Source organism: Eschrichtius robustus, chromosome 7, assembly GCF_028021215.1.
Source record: "Eschrichtius robustus isolate mEscRob2 chromosome 7, mEscRob2.pri, whole genome shotgun sequence".
Lineage (NCBI taxonomy): Eukaryota > Metazoa > Chordata > Mammalia > Artiodactyla > Eschrichtiidae > Eschrichtius > Eschrichtius robustus.
In genome coordinates this window covers 12,617,651-12,634,309 of record NC_090830.1, presented here as the reverse complement: position 1 = coordinate 12,634,309, position 16,659 = coordinate 12,617,651, and positions in this window count along the sequence as shown.

Below are 16,659 nucleotides of genomic sequence, written 5' to 3'. Positions count from 1 at the left end.
CTCTTACCATCACTTCACGAACTTACCCTCTTCTGACCCTGTCCTTCCATGTTACCCTTTGTTGACAACTTTTTTGAGACTTGCCATCTTTCCCAAGATAAAAACCCGCATTACGGCTCACCAGCCTCTTCCCAACCACCCTGCTTAATCGGAAGCATCTGCTCTCCTCCTTCCCCTCCCTCCTCCTCCACGCTGGGGCCCAGCCGTCCTCAGCGTCTTCAGGCTGCGCCCTCTCCAGGCCTGCGTCTGAGCTGCTGCCTCTAAACGCAGCATCACCTGCCAGCCCTTCATCTTCATCCTGCTCATTCCCCGCCCCCCGGCCCCGGGTGCCCCTCCACCCGCTCCGCGGCGTCCTCTACTTCCTCGTGGAAACACCCCTGTCCACACCTTACCACGTGTGCCTGTTTCTCTCTCTCCGACTCTCCGCGAGGCCCCAGGGCTCTGACTGTTTTGTTCCCCACTTTATCCGCGGTGCCTCGCACGGTTTCCAGTACGTGGTAGATGGTCCATAAATATTATTAAATGAATTAACAAATTACTAAACATATATGGCAGGCAGTCATCCTTCATAATATAAAGCACTTACTATCGAAATGGCTAGCTCTTGTAGTTACAGAATCTACTATAAATCAAAAGTTTAATCATTTTGCAAAAAACATGATTATTATAGAAATAGGGACAGTTGTTAACTCTTTGCAGGACACTCATACCCAAAGCCTCACAACAACAGGCTACCTTGAACCTACATTCAGCAACTGCTCCACTCGGAAAGAGAGCTTCCCACCCCCGTTTCTGTACCAGCCAAATGCAGTGATGGCAGACAGGTCTTCCAACTGCACAGAAAGCAAGAATGCCGTACTTCACCTTCTAACCATCTCAGCAGCATCTTAGGCTAAAGGCCCGTTTCCCAAACACGAACAGCATAAGGAAGCCTGCATGACCAATCCTGTCCCCTCCTGAGTCGGGCAGAGCAGCCGATGGGGTGCAGAGCTCCATTTTGCTGAAGGTGGCTGGTGCCAGCGTCCTGGAGATCTGGAAGTATGCCTGTGAATGGTATCACTCCAAAACAGCATGGCAAGAGGAAACCGTGCAATCAGAGGTCCTGGTCGAAAGGGTACCTGGGCCTCACGTCCCAGTTAAGAGATGAAGGGATATGAACCCAAGACCCCCGCACATCACGTTTTTAATGAACAGCTGTGAGTCTGCTCCTGACCTTCCTCTGTGATTTTACACCATTTCGTCATTCCAACAGACCGCAAAACACTGGTTAGGATAGCTTTCAACAGGCAAATGCAGAGTTCTCAAACGAAAATGCCATGCATTTTTCCAAGAAAAGCGACAAGTGCTATTTCATGAAATATTAAGAAAGCATTAAAATAAAGCGGACCCTGGGCTTCCCTGGTGGCGCAGTGGTTAAGAATCCACCTGCCAATGCAGGGAACAGGGGTTCAAGCCCTGGTCCGGGAAGATCCCACATGCCGTGGAGCAACTAAGCCCGTGTGCCACAACTATTGAGTCTGCGCTCTAGAGCCCGAGAGCCACAACTACAGAAGCCTGCGCGCCTAGAGCCTGTGCTCCACAACAAGAGAAGCCACTGCAATGAGAAGCCCGCGCACCACAGCAAAGAGTAGCCCCCACTCGCTGCAACTAGAGAAAGCCCGCGCGCAGCAACGAAGACCCAACGCAGCCAAAAATAAATAAAATAAATAAAATAAAAATAAATAAAAAATAAAATAAAATAAAGCGGACCCTCATACTTGCAATTATGGGGCCCACCATTACCACCTGCTCCTTCCTGCCTTAATTCTACTTAAGAGTATCTTCAATGTACTACTTTCTTGACTTTATGGGTAAATGATTCACACTGCTACCTTGGTGTGGTTACAAAAAACTTAATCAAAGAAAAGGAAGAGTCCTTTAATTTCTTCCTGAGGATTTTATAAAGAGAACAGAATAATAATCTGCAGTGAGGCCTCAGTAGCATGAATAGGTCCTCTCCAGGTAACCCCCCAAACCTGGACACTGACCGTTTGCAGAGACAGAAGACACGGGGTTCATGTTAGAATCATCATCAGTTAAAAGGGATCTCAAACCTGTTTCTCCAGACAGTGTTCTTCCTTTCTTTCAGTTCATTTTCAGTGTCAAGGGCATCCCCCCTCTAATAGTTTCCAAGTATTCTTACATTTCATCAAATTCTATGGCTCCTGCTCCCCAGGGGGGAAAAAAAATCAAAAATTGTCACCAGCACTCGGTGGTCACTTTAAAATCTACATGTGGACCTGTGTGATCTCACGGGTGGCAGGGCGGCCCTGAGAGAGGAAGGGCCGGAAGAGGCAGTGAAAGACCCCTCAGAGAAATGAAAGAATTTCAGAGCTGGAAGGACTGATCTGTTCTCATGCTGATGATCTTGGTAATAATTTTTCAAGGACAGAACAGAAATGGGGAAAATGTGATATTTAAGCATAATTGTGTTTAAATAGAATGTTTTTCCAAGTTTTCCATAAGACATCAGTGAGTCTTCAAGAGCAATATTATAAGTTGAGCCACTTACCAGGACTGCAGCTGGAGCAAATGGATTGAAAACCACAAAATGCACAAATTATGAGCCTCATTCAAGGGAAAAAATGGTTAAAGTTACAGGACAGATTTATAATAAAAGTATAACTACCACAAAAACATTTATTTTTCATATGCATGTTCCATCAGCTCTAATACTAACATACATAACTGAGCAGGGAATAAAAAGAGGAACGAACATTCCCCAGGTTCATCCTCTCTGTGGCCAGAAGACGATAGAGCTGAGGTGTGCTCACGCGCAAGGTCTCATCACCTGAAGTGCATTTCCCATAACATCACTAAGTTCAGGTACATTCAGCCAGGTATTCAATGAAGCTATGACCAAAGACCTATAAAGCAATCCATTAGCTCAAATTCTTATCATGGTATAGACCACGAACATCAAGGATAGAAACAATCTGACAAATGGGCTATTATTCAATAATAATGGTCATGAATGGATATAGATGGTCCATAATAATCATACTTTGCTAAGTTTTTGGTAGATCTGAACAAGAAAATTTGTTCTTAGCCATTTATCTTGAATTAAACATTGGGATGGTACCAAAGATAAATGTTTGGAGCATGAGAATATTTTTTATCACTGGGCATTTATTTTATAATTTATAAAAAAAATTTTTTTGGAACTATCGTTGATTTACAATAGTGTGTTAGTTTTAGGTATACAGCAAAGTAATTCATACATATTCATAATTCTTTCCCATTATAGATTGGAGCATGAGAATATTTTTTAAAAAAGAGCAAAATTCATCTCCTTGAGGTTTTATAACATAGAAGTAATGTATGATTTGTGAAGAACAATTCTTTTTGGGCCGAGTGGAATGTTCATGCTGGTGTTAGACCATTTTTCAAAGCGCTCCATGCTGCTCTTTGGAAGAATTTCTCAAGTGATGTCCCCAGAAAACCTGATGCCCTTGGTGTAGTTAAGGACTTTTTCATCAAAGTAAAGCAGAGACCCCAGTAAAAAGTGTCTAAAGGATTCAGTCTCCACTGGAACCCTGTATTATGACTCTACATTATCCTGAATCATAATCCGTGCTGAATAAAAGGGCCAAATCAAAGGTTTGTTAGATGGAGCCCTTGTGTGACTTTCTAAGTGAAGCGCCTATACGCTTCGCCAGAGCTGGATCCTGGTCCAGCCTATTCACTGGTGTCCCCCCGGCCCCTAGAGACGGGCGGGGCACTTAGTTGGCACTCAGCATTAGCGTACATCCATCCATCTAAACGGAAATAGTTGCAAACCAAACTACCCCAAAGCACGGACTCAACATACTATCGTGACACACACAGAACACGATTCCCGATTCTCTCTTTTTGGTTTCTTTGCTGGCTCCTCCTCTCTCTTTAAGTACTGACGCTCCTCGGGGCTTATTCTAGGCTGCCTTCGCTTTTAATTCCACCTATCTCCTTGTGCACTTCTAGCAGGGTCACGTGGATCTCCACGCTGATGACTCTTGAAATCTACCCAGAGCCCGAAGTTGTCTCCCATGCCACACAGCCACGCTGCGCTATGACAGCGCACGCCCTCCAGCCCAGGCCCTGGGCACCTGCGCTCCCACTGCCCAGCTCAGGAGCGGCATTCCCATCTCCCTGTCGCCCAAGCCTGGCACCCGAGGCCCATCCTGCCCTCCCCTCACAGCCCGCGTGCAAGCTGAGACCAGTCAACTTGACCTTCTGAATGCTCTCAAATCCACGCAGACCTTGCTGTCTCGACTGCCATCAACACTCTCTTATTTCTCCTAGATTACCCCAAGACCCTTCACTACTTCCCCGTGTCCCCAGAGTAGAGCCTGACTGCTTTATGTGGCACAGGTCACTCAGGGTTTGGTCCATGAGTAGCCGTCCAGCCCCTTGTCCTGCTGCCCAGACCCCCACCCCATGCCCGCATGTGCTGCCCTTCATTCTCCTCTGCTCAAGGGGTCTGCACAGGCTGCTCCCCTGCCCGAATACTCTTCAAGACTTCTTCCCTCCACTTTGCTAACAGGTGTGATTAGTGCAACCTCAGGTCACAGACTGGGTTGCCCGGAAGCCTTCTCAAATCTTACCTCTGGTTCTACGTTATCTTAATGCAGGCTCCCCTAGCATCCTGCCCCTTTCTTCTCACCATATGTTAAACACCACACTATTTTATCCCAGCCTGTTTACATGGCGCTAACCTCCTCCTCTACACTCCTCTAGTTCCGGGCAGGCAGAGTCACGGCTTTGCTCGCAGCACTCAGCAAGCCTCCGGGCTCTGCCCATGCTGGCTGAGACCACAGCAAACTGACTCATCCTCTCTGAACTACCTGTAAAATGGGAATAATCCTATCGATGTCAAAGGATTATCCTAAAGATTCGACAAGATCCAGATGCCGAGTGCTTATCTCCATGTCTCCTATAGCCAAAGTTCAAAAAAAATTAGCTGGAAAAATTGATTTATATATGAACGAATATTGATTGATAAACTAACTGACTTCCAACTGGGCAACTAAAACCAGTAAGACACATAACTATCCCCAAGGAGCACAGTCATGTTTACAAAACCTAATATGGTAACTGCTAATGGATTTCTGTACAAAGACTAACAGGAACACAAAGCTGATTGAACTTTGTAACTGAACTGCAATAGCTAAGCTGATTCTCCAAGAGGCAAACAGAAGCTTTCAGAAGGTGAGGGAAAGTCCCCAATCTCCAGTCAGGTGCTACTGGCTTCCCAACTACAAGTTCTAATTAAAGTTATTTTAGGGACTGCACTGTATTTGTAACAAGATGATTCTGGAGTTTGAGCTTTCCGTGTGTCGATAAAAAACAGGAACCCACTTCTGGTAGTAAGCTACTTTCAGCCACCCCTCCTTCCACGTATGTGTATGTCAAAGAGAATAAACAAAGAGCCATTTTCTGAAACGGAATATTTGGATCATGGAATTTTTCCAAGGAGACAGAAGAACAGTTGTGGGTATTGACAGTTTCCCGTTAAATCTTTTAAATCAGAAAAAGATAAAAAGAGATAGCACTGCACCTCCTTCCCTCAGGAGGTTATTATTTTCAGCCATGTGGGCCCCTGACTTACAGATGACACAGTAGGAAATCACACGTTCCAATTAATAATTTAAGCGGAGGCATTTGTGTCTTAGGAAAACACAGCAAAAGAAGAAAAGGACTTCTATTTGGTGCCAAGTGATTTAGACTGTACCTCCGTTATTTGCATTTAAATATCATAGAAGATAATCTGTTCTATTCTTTCAATGAAGGCTGAGTGACACTAGGTGACCAAGAAGGGAACCTGAGCATTTTATAATAAAAACCTGGGAGGCTGGAGCCTTAACAAATACTTTTAGGGGTCCTTCCTGTTGTTTACCTCAAAGGGAAGCAATCCTCTCACTTTCTTCTCACTCCTGGTATCTTCCAGTGAATCCACAGCGAAAACTCTTGCAGAGCGAAGGATCTGTCTCACCTCGCTCGACAAAACTAAAATCAATCAATACTATTGAAAATTGAACTAAACGGACAAAGCAGCTACTTTCAACACGTTCTGCGTTAAAACCCAACAAGTGGACCAGAGGGCCATCCAATCTAAGATGCTTCCTTTCCACTGACCATAAAGGGCACGAAAAGAAAACCCCGCCAATCTACACAACAGTCTAGTAGTTGATTTTTAAAAAATAGTAATTTCAGCAGCAAACACACAACAAACTCCATTCACTAACCGCACACTCTCCAAGCCATCTTTGCATTGTTCTCATGTTTATTTGAATTACAGGATACTGAGTTTTGCTGAACAGCTTTATGAGGTTTATTATGTGACACAAAAACCCTTTGTTTACTCCAGTAAATAAATGTATTCAGTTCTATTGGGCCCTGGACTCGATGCTGGGGGGCCTGGGGGAGCATTAAAGATGAATGACAGAGCTTCTTAATCCTCAAGAAGCTTCGTTAACTGGGTGAAATATGCACATGCGTAACAAGCAATAGGAGAAATGAAGCTAAAAGACCAGGACACCACTTCGGACTCTAGGTGCAGAAGACACCCACTCTGAACACCAATAAAGACAACTGTGCAAGTCACTGACTCACACTTCGACATCTGAAAAATCTACCTAAGAAATAAGAGACGTGGGAGAAAACGTATATAGAAAGATATTCACTCCAGAACTACAAGAATGAAAAATCTGCAACAGGCTTAACAGCCAGTGGCCAGGGATAAATACGGTACATACAGTAAATATGGTACAATGAAATATTACACAGCCCCCCAAATTCCTGAAGAACGTGCATGGCGTTGGGGATTTACAAGATTATAGTATGTGAAAGGAGCCAAATACAAAGCTTTATGTTAACAATCTATAGACACAGAAATACTGCAAAGAAACACCCCCATATTATGATACTGAGTATCTATTACAGGAAGGCTAATACTTGGTTTTTGCTTTCTTCCTTGTATTTTTTTCTAAAGTTCCAAATTACATATATATATATGAACATGTAAATCCGCACATACATATATAGTTTAAATTCAATAAATAGAAAAAATTTTAAAATAATCCTCCGTAAAACCAATGCGTGTTTCCCTTAGAGAGCATATTACTCTTATTACATAAAATGAGACGACCATCAACTTCCTCTCCTTCAAGTCCCACGGTAAGATATTTAAACATGGAAACAGAGACTAGTGTTAGATGAGCCACACCTACTGCTGCTTACCTTAAAGAGTATACAGTTTTTTATGGCAAGTATTCACAAAGATGGTGCCCTCCACTCCCATGCACTGGAAATGACTCTGGTTAGAATAATAATGTCTTACATTTGCATCTATTTTCCTGTGACCCTGGGTACACCACCAGGCAGCAGTGTGGAAGACAGCATAAAGGGCTCAAGATTAAGAGATCGGTGTCTACCTCTGAGGACATGATTAACTGTGGGCCCTTCAGCCATCTAGGCATCCACTGTGACTCAGTGTCGCGTGTACGATGGGGATCCAGGTGCCGGGGGACCAAGTGAGAGCTGACATAAGATGCTGAACCAGACAAATGCAAAACATGAGTATTACTGCCTTGCGGGAAGGAACCAGGAGCACAGCCCATGCCGCTTGCTCGATTCTACTGCAGGGCAGGCTCTCGGGGCTGACAAAGGCAGAGGGATGACCAGGACCAGGGAGGCGGCCCACCTACTGGGGACCGTCCCCGACAGGAAACAATCCGGCTTTCAGAAGGCCGGGCCACGATAAACCCAGGACCTAGAGGGTGAGGAAGAACACTGCACGTACTCAATGTAAAAGCTACCATGGTGTCCAGTCCGAATTCTCCATCCCTATCTGGCAATACACCTGTCCTAAGAGAAAACAGGAACACTGCGACACAGACACTGATGTCAGCAAAACAGAGAAGGGGAGGGACACAGAGGGGGCTTCGTTCACGCCCCTCACCAGCTGATTTTACCCCGAAGTGTCCTAGTGTCGTTGCCTTGCGTTCAGGAAGCGCACTCAGTACTCTAAGAAAACAAAGTTTCCTGCAAACTCAATGTCAGGGGTGATGTCAGAACGACTCCTTCAGGAAGTTTCCCCCATAATGTACCTCTTCAAAAAGGCACTGGCTTCCAGGGCAACACATTCCATTTCACTAGTCACAGAGAATGAATGCCAGTGCACTCAGGGGGAAACACTTCCTCAACACACTTTATTTGCAATTTTTAAAGTATGAACTGAATGCCAGTTATATAAACCATACTTCGATTATGGATGCATACTAATTAATTCGGGCTGAGTATTTATTTAATAAAGTTAACAAAGATCTTTTTTTAAATTAATTAATTAATTTATTTATGGCTGTGTTGGGTCTTCGTTTCTGTGCGAGGGCTTTCTCTAGTTGTGGCCAGCGGGGGCCACTCTTCATCGCGGTGCGCGGGCCTCTCACTATCGCGGCCTCTCTCGTTACTAACACCAAAGATCTTTACCCGAAGAAAAAGTAAAAGAATGACCACCTAACACACACACACTACTATATATAAAATAGATAAATAATAAGAGCCTACGGTATAGCACAGGGAACTCTATATTCTGTAATGGTCTATAGAATCAAAAAAAAGAGTGGACATATGTATATGTATAACTGATTCACTTTGCGGTACAGCAGAAACTAACACAGCACTGTAAATCAGCTATAGCCCAAGAAAAATTAATTTAAATAAATAAATAAATATCTTTAAAAAAAAAGAATGACCACCTAATATGATATATAACCGTTTATTAAAATAAAAAGAACACTAAGAACCCTATTTCCTTATAAAAACGGTGGTCGTGGAAATCGCTGCTTTCTCTGAATTTCTAGAGTAATGAGTAAGAGAGAGATGCAGACGTTGCAGTTCTGATGACTACTTGTCCCGAGACATAAACAGAGCACTAGCCAGGGAAGACTGACCTCGTGTCGGCAAGTAAGGAAATCATCTGTATCACCAGAGGCTCCCTAAGAATCATGGGTAGACCCAGAGAGCTTGTTTGACTAATCAGTATCCTTTACCATAAAATGTCAATGTTAATGCATTACATTTATTTGGGGATTTACCATTTCCAAAACCCTCTTCTGTTCACTTGATCCTAGGAAGACCTCTGAAGAGACAAAAGAGAGAGACTGCCCTCCCATTGCACAGGTAAGGAAGGAACTCTTAGGGCAGCTAAGTCAGTAAAATTTGCTACAATCAAATGGAGCAGAGGAATCAATCAAGAGGATCAGAACTTGGGCTTCCCTGGTGGCGCAGTGGTTGAGAATCCGCCTGCCAGTGCAGGGGACACGGGTTCGAGCCCTGGTCTGGGAAGATCCCACATGCCGCGGAGCAACTGGGCCCGTGAGCCACAACTACTGAGCCTGCGCGTCTGGAGCCTGTGCTCTGCAACAAGAGAGGCCGTGATAGCGAGAGGCCTGTGCACCGCGATGAAGAGTGGCCCCCGCTTGCCGCAACTAGAGAAAGCCCTTGCACAGAAACGAAGACCCAACACAGCCAAAAATAAATAAATTAATTAAAAAAAAAAAAAAAAAAAGAGGATCAGAACTAGAATCCAGGTGGCTTCATGCTTTCCACCATTGCTGGCAGCGTCTCAAGGTTACACACGGCCTTTAAAACTGAGGACTAAAAACACAACGAAATGACTACTCTGGCCAAAAGAAGCCAACCTAAGGCAAATCTGCCAACTTCAAATAAAATAAAAGCGCCTATCTCCACTGCTCTGAGGCCTAAGGAAAGGTACGGTATTGGGGGGGGGGGGGGGCACAGGGGATGGGCCCTGAGGGAGACGGCAGCTCCCCCAGCCCAACTGTACCAGAGAGACCTGTGCACAGGCCCAGCTCATAAGCCAGTGGTCCCGGTTGGTTCCTGCCAGTTCAGTGTTTGTTGGGCAGGGCAGATTCGACGTCATCCCTACCCACAGAATAACACCATCAAGACTTCCACGACACCACCAACAGCAGCATTTTTACTGGTCCTTTTGGTTTTGCTTCAAAGAAACATCCTCTCTTCCTTCATACTAAAGACCACCGTCTAGTGTTTTCAGTATTAATCACCCACTCAGACTCAACAATCACAACGGAAAAACTATTCTGACACCCGCGCTTCATAAACCCAGAAGTTAACTGATTCGCTTAAGTTCACACGACTAGTTACGAGCAAAATGGATTTCCTACTGGGGTCCTCGAACACTCATTGCTAGCAACTGCTTTCCTTTTTTATATGACTGTGATATTAATGGAAATCATCAATTTCGATTCACGCATCTCACTACGGCTGAGAAGATCTGCACAACATCTCCGGACCCTCCCACCTCTATGCTTTTGCTTATCAAATTCCCCTTGCTTGCAAAGCCTTTCTTCTCCCATCAGAAGTGAACAAAATCTAGTGTGTTCAAAGCTATCACCTATGACTCTCTCCCCCTGCAACTCACTCTTATGTACCCTGGAACTTTACCTTGACAGGACTCTCTGTTCCTTTAGTGTATCCCAGTCTCCATCAGATTCATCCATGTGACAAACGCCTACCTATCTACCTACTAAGTGCCAAGTTGGGCAGGGAAGGATGGATGACTCGGTTCCTGGCTCAGAGGAGACAAATGAAAGCTTCCAGGTAAAGCAACTGACGAGCCAGGGCTCAGGAGCACAGCCAAGAGAATGCCCCGCCTAGGATTTCCTGCTCCTGTTCCTGATTCAGGTGATCTAAAATCACGTTCAGAGCTGGGCACCTTCCCTTCCTTATTCCAGATTAAAAACTCACCCATCTCTAAAACTGGAGAGCAGCAGGGGTTATGACCACAGAATGGTGGGTAAAGCATCACCCTTCTCTCTTTGCTCAGAGACAAGGAGTAAAGAGTTGTAAATTTTACCTTTTTTTTCTCATGGGAAAAAAAAAAAAATAGGTGTTGCCATCTCTGGCCAAAAGAAGGCAAGAGTGAGCCCCAAGAGGCCCGTTTCACATCTTGAGGGCCACCCTGCCTCTCGCAGGGCAGTGTGTCAGGAGCTGCATTGCACTACCAGACTGGGTGATCTGGGGGAGAAGCGCTGGTTCCCAGACTCTGGGATGAGTCATCTCGTCAAGGTGATGAAAGCAGAACTCCTCTGACCCCTTTGTCACCGAAGGGGCACCAACCTGTCTTTCCTGCGTTCCGTCCTGTTTAACCAGAACTCTCATCATGTATCACCATTTATTCTACTTGTATTTACAGTTCCCTTCTTATTTTAGCCACAGACTTTTTTTTTTTCTTTAAACAAAGGCCCGAGTCTCTCCATAAAGATGCAGTGTAACTAGAAAGGTATCTTCAAACTTCAGAACCAATTTCTAAGCAAAAAGGGAAATATTCCTTCTCTCTAACACGTTGTGGGTAGTTTTGAGCAGTGGTTCCCAATTTTCCAAATTACCTGAGATGTTGAAACCTGGATTCCCTAGTCCTGAAACTCTGGTTCAGAGGGTCTGGGGGGGGAGCCCTGGCATCTGTACCTTGAAAAGGTGATTCTCATGAACAACCAGGATCGGAAGTTACTGGTTTAAACACAATAAAAGATGAAAAATAAAGCTGAATGCGTGCTTCTCAAATCTTCCTATTTTCCCGTTTCTCAAGTACTAAAATATCTTACTCAGATTAACAGCTGAATCCCTGGCAATTTTATTTACTCACAATGCTTTTTAGTTAACTTTAAGGAAGATAAATGAAATTTGAAGTTGAGAAAGCTCTAGAAACCATTTACATGAGTCCAAAGCACTAGAAGTTTCTACTCTGGTGACCAGAGTCCAGGTTTGCTCTGCTGACAAGATATACTTCGGGTGGGGGGATGGGAGGGAGATAAAACAGGAGTTTTTCATACACTGCTATATATAAAATAGGTAAATAACAAGGACCTACTGAATAGCACAGGGAACTGCGCTCAATATCTTGTAATAAGCTATAATGGAAAAGAATCTGAAAAAGTGTGTGTGTGTGTGTATATATATATATATATATATATATATATAAAACTGAATTGCTTTGCTGACACGTGAAGCTAACACAACATTGTAAATTAACTATACTTCAATAAAAAAATAATAAAGATATCATGTAATGTTAAAAAAAAAGATATACTCCAATCACAATATTTATTGAGCACTTTCTAAGTAACAAGCACTTTCCACGTACTTGTCAAGTATTAACTCCAATAGCCTTACGTGGTAGGATCACTACTCTACCCAGTTTAAAGTAAAACTTCTGGGGCTTCCCTGGTGGCGCAGTGGTTAAGAATCCGCCTGCCAATGCAGGGAACATGGGTTCGATCCCTGGTCCGGGAAGATCCCGCATGCCGCAGAGCAACTAAGCCCATGCGCCACAACTACTGAGCCTGCGAGCCACAACTACTGAAGCCCGCATGCCTAGAGCCCATGCTCCGCAACAAGAGAAGCCACCGCAATGAGAAGTCCGCGCTCGCCGCAACTAGAGAAAGCCCACGTGCAGCAACGAAGACAAAACACAGACAAAAATAAAAATAAATGAAATAAATAAATTTTAAAAATAAATAAATAAAGGAAAACTTCTCAAGCAAAACTTCTACCCAGTATGGCATTTAGGGCCCTTCCCAAACTGAGTTCCATTCAACCAAGACAGCCCTTAAAATCTTGTCGCTGTCTACTCAAACACCAGCCCATTCCCACCTCCGAACTTTCTTCTTGGAGTTCCCTCCCCAGAACGTCCTTTCTGTTCCATCATGCCGACTTCTCTGTGACATTAAGAACTCAGACGCTGACATTAGACCTAAGTTCAACCTGGCTTGGTCACTTACTTTCGGTGTTTCCCCTGGGCAAACTCCCTGAACCCCTAGAAGCATCTCTAAAAGAATACTGTACGTATTCCATAGAGACTTGAGTGCCTGTTCCATTCCAGACACCATTCTAGGATTGAGGATCCAGTAATGAATGGACCGGAAAAGGCCCTGCTTTCACAGAACGTCTAGTCTGGCAGAAGAAGTCACATAATAAAGAGGACAGATAAACACATAAGCTGTCACGGGTGAGTGTCATAAAGAGACAGGATAAAAAAAAGGTCGGGATGTTTAGGCGTGGGTGTGGTGTTAACAGAAGGGTCCGGTGGCTACAGGGAAGATGTGGAGGGAAGGATGAGGGCCCCGGTCACACAGGTGGACAGCTGCGGAGAGGGGCCCCTATCAGGGAAACCAAGACTGGAGTTGGGAGCAAGCCTGGCAGATTCAAGAAGGCCAAGGATCCCAGGAAAGGGGTTGGATCACAGAGGGCTTTTATTCCAGAAGGTTCTGAGCAGAGGAGTGAAGATAACCTTGTTGCTGCAATGAGAGTAGGCTCTAGCGGGCAAAGGTGGGCAAAGGGATATGGTCAGGCCAGTGTGATCATCCAGGCAGGAGACGGTGACGGGGGCTAGAAGTGGCTGGTGAGAATGACAGATTCTGGAAGGGAGAATCTGGATCTGGATGAGAAGGTAGAACTGGCAGCACAGCTGATGAATGGGCTGAGCAAGAAAAGTCAAGGATGAGTCTGCCACCTGGGGCCTGATTAACAGGAAGGCTGAAGTTGGCCCTTATTAAGACGGGGAAGATTATAGGAGGAGCAGGGGTTTCAGGGTCAAACGCGATTATGTGCGCAAAATGCGTATTAGTACAGGCCTGAAACACACCAAGAACCTGATACACAGGTGGTTGTCTTCATCATTCCAGGCCGAACCTTGAACTCCCAGCTCAGGCTGATCCCTCCTTACTGTGAACCAGTTTTATGTTCCGTTCATCTGGGCACATGACAAATACTGACCTGCCTTGCATTTTTTGTGCAGTTTTCCTGGGGATGGGGGAATGGAAAGTAAATTTAGCTTCCAGAATCATCCCCGCGCTCTTTGAGGGTGCTTTTTTTTTTTTTTTTAAGGAATGAACATTTTTGATTTATCCAAAGTTTCAATCCCATAACACTTGTTAAAATGAAGTGCAATGTCTAGGGAACTGGGATGTATATTTTGAAAAAAAGATTCTGAGGCTTAGCTGCAACATGATCCAATCTGAACAAATACCCAGGCTTCACGTCCGTGTTAAAAACTCTGAGGTAGAGCAGGGCCAGGGGCCTCCTGTTTCCATCGCAGGGGGAACGCTAGGGAGGACTTTGGCAGTAAGGTCCCGAGAGTAGAAAACAGAAGATGAGCCCGGTCAGGGCCAACCCTGCCTTTGGGCGCAGGGCTCTCTCTGCCATTAGCTGCGTCCAGGTCTGGCTTGTCAGTTTTTGAATTCGAGATTCTGGAACCGGCAGGGTGGACGGGTCAGGGGTTCCCAAAGGCCTGTCCATGGACCAGTGCCAGGACAGTTGCCGGAAAATTGGCTGAGGAGAGACTGTTAAAAACACAAATTCCTTAGCCACTCTCCCAGAATTCTGACTCATGAGATTGGGCGTGGGCCCCCCAGACTGTTTTTAACAAGTTCCTCAGGTGTTTCTCATGTTGATTCATCTTTGAGATGCATGGGGTAGGAAAGTACTTTGCAAAATCTAAAACATGACACAAGCATATGGTGTAATTAAGCCATTAATTCAAAAGCAGTGCTAGCAGCTGCCCTTTAAAGTCATCCCCACATTCCCTTCCCTATGGTGACGACATTCACCTAAGACCATACTTGTCCAAGGGCTGGATCTCACCTGGCCCAGGCTTACAGACCAAAGAGCATTTAAGGGCAGTGATCTCTACAGAAAGCTGGAGTCAGACTCTGAGATGAGAAAAACAAAGGAGAAAATGGAAACAGGTTTTAAACCAGAGTAGGTGTCCTGGGGTCAGTGTTCAGTCTAAAATATGAGAGGGAACAGGCAAAGTGGTGGGTAAAACACAGAGGACAAAGCTGGTGCACATACAGGTGTCCAAGGTAGGCAGAAAGGCACAAAGGGAAGAAAAAGATGTCACACACACTCTGCTAGACCCTTGATACGTAATATTTACACAACCTCCACTTAAAGAAAGGAAACCACAGCTCAGAGACCCCAAAGAGATTCATCTGAAGTCAAACAATGCGTTAAGTGGCAAAGCAAGAATCTAATCAGGTCCGCCTGGCTACACCCAAATCTGTACTATTGCCAATAAAGAATATATATTTAAAAGTATTAGACTCAAATAAATGGAAAAACATGCCTCATGAATCGGAAGACTTAATATTGCTAAAATGTCAATTCTACCCAAAGTGATCTACAGATACAATCCAATCCCTACTGAAATCCTAATGATGTGCTTTGTGAAAACAGAAAAATCCACCCCCAAATTCATATGGAATAGCAAGGACCATGCATAGCTGAAACAATCTTGAAAAAGAAGAAAGCTGGAGGCCTCTCGTATTGATAGAATATCAAAACTAATTACAAAGCTACAGTAATCAAAACAGTGTGGTTCTGGTATAAAGACAGACACATGGATCCACAGACCAGAATACAGAGCCCAGAAATAAACTCTCATGTATGTGGTCAAATGATCTTCCACAAGAAGACTATCCAAGAGGGAAAGCACAGTCTTCTCAACAAATGGTGCTGGGACACCATTTGTGTCATGTGGGGTCTTCATGACACTGGATTTAGCCATTTCTTGGATAGGACATCAAAAGCAGAGGCAATGAAAGCAAAATGATGAAGTTGGACTTCATCAAAATCAAAAACTTTTGTGTCTCAAAGGACACTATCAATAGAGTGAGGTGAAAAGGCAACCCAGGAGAAAGTATTTGCAAATCATGTATCTGACGAGGGGGAGGCAACAGCACACAGCATCCCCGCTGACCCCAGATGCTGGTGTTAGGCTCTGCTGTCACCACCACAGAGGGGTCCTGCTCATCTGGCAGGGCAGAGTCCAGGAGTGTGGATCTTTCAGAAAGAAGACCCTCTGTTCCAGCATTTACATGCAGCCCTTCAATGAACCCTCCCATTATGTGCTCCCCAACCCAGCTTCTAGCTTCTCACAACTTCAAGTCCTTCCCCCTCTATCTGAACGGTATATGAAAATAAATTAGTTGCGTAGAGTATCAGTTGAGCTTTGACAAATGGAATAAATCAGTTGTAACTGGTAGCTTTATACTCACAATCTAAAATGGCAATTGACGCTCATAAATGTAATACAATATGACAGGACGGAATTACTTCCACTGACAACACCAGGTTTTGATTCCACAGGAATGTGTACGATAGAGTTCCAATCGTCAGACTCTAAGCTGTAAGTTTTGGGTCCACTAGTCCAAAGATAGATAAAAGAGAATTTAATAAATGGCTGGAACATCAAGAAGCTAGGTTCCAAATCTGCCGGGGAGAGTACACTCAGAGCCTGGGAAATATCCACATCATATGTTTTGTTAAAGCTGTCATAATTTAAAGTCTCTCTAAACATCTACTGTTTAATCTAATTTTCCTTCATGAACGTTTGGCTTCGGCACAAATCGAATCAACATTTCCATTATAAATCTCTATTTTCACATTTTCCTGGTTTGATTGTAAAATGTCTTTAGCCTGAAATATGACACAAGCAGAAGCCTGCATTTTAATGCTCTTCACTGGCAAAACGGTTTTACTACAAAACCACAATCACAGTTTTCTGCAAGCCAAGTCTGAAAGTTAGTCTAAGCAAAA